Below are 422 nucleotides of genomic sequence, written 5' to 3'. Positions count from 1 at the left end.
ACTGCTTTTGGGCTCTGTGGTGGCATTTTAGTGCCGACACGGCCCCGCTGGGCTCCCCCCAGTGCCCCCCTCCCTGCGCCGCCTCCACCTTCCAGCCGGAAGCATCCCGGGGATATCTTCCTTGCAAGAAACCAAAAGAGCAAAGCTCATGACCCAACCCTGGACCTATAATTTCTGCTCTGTTTACTTATGGTGTGGGCTTTAATGCTCTCGGCCTCCTTTCGGGAAAGCCAAGCTGGACGCGGGTCCCCGGGCAGCTTCTGCCCACCCACTGCTGGGGCTCTGCCGGGGGGGGGACACCGAACGAGGGAGAAAAACGCTGAAAAACTGCAAAGCTCCAGGGCGCTCGGTGCGGGAAAGCAGAGCGGGAGGGGTGGGGGGAGCCAAAAAAAAAAAAAAAAAGAAATGAAATGAATTCAAGG

This window comes from Charadrius vociferus, unplaced genomic scaffold, assembly GCF_000708025.1.
Source record: "Charadrius vociferus isolate BGI_N301 unplaced genomic scaffold, ASM70802v2 scaffold321, whole genome shotgun sequence".
Lineage (NCBI taxonomy): Eukaryota > Metazoa > Chordata > Aves > Charadriiformes > Charadriidae > Charadrius > Charadrius vociferus.
Note: the sequence above shows the minus strand (reverse complement) of the source record.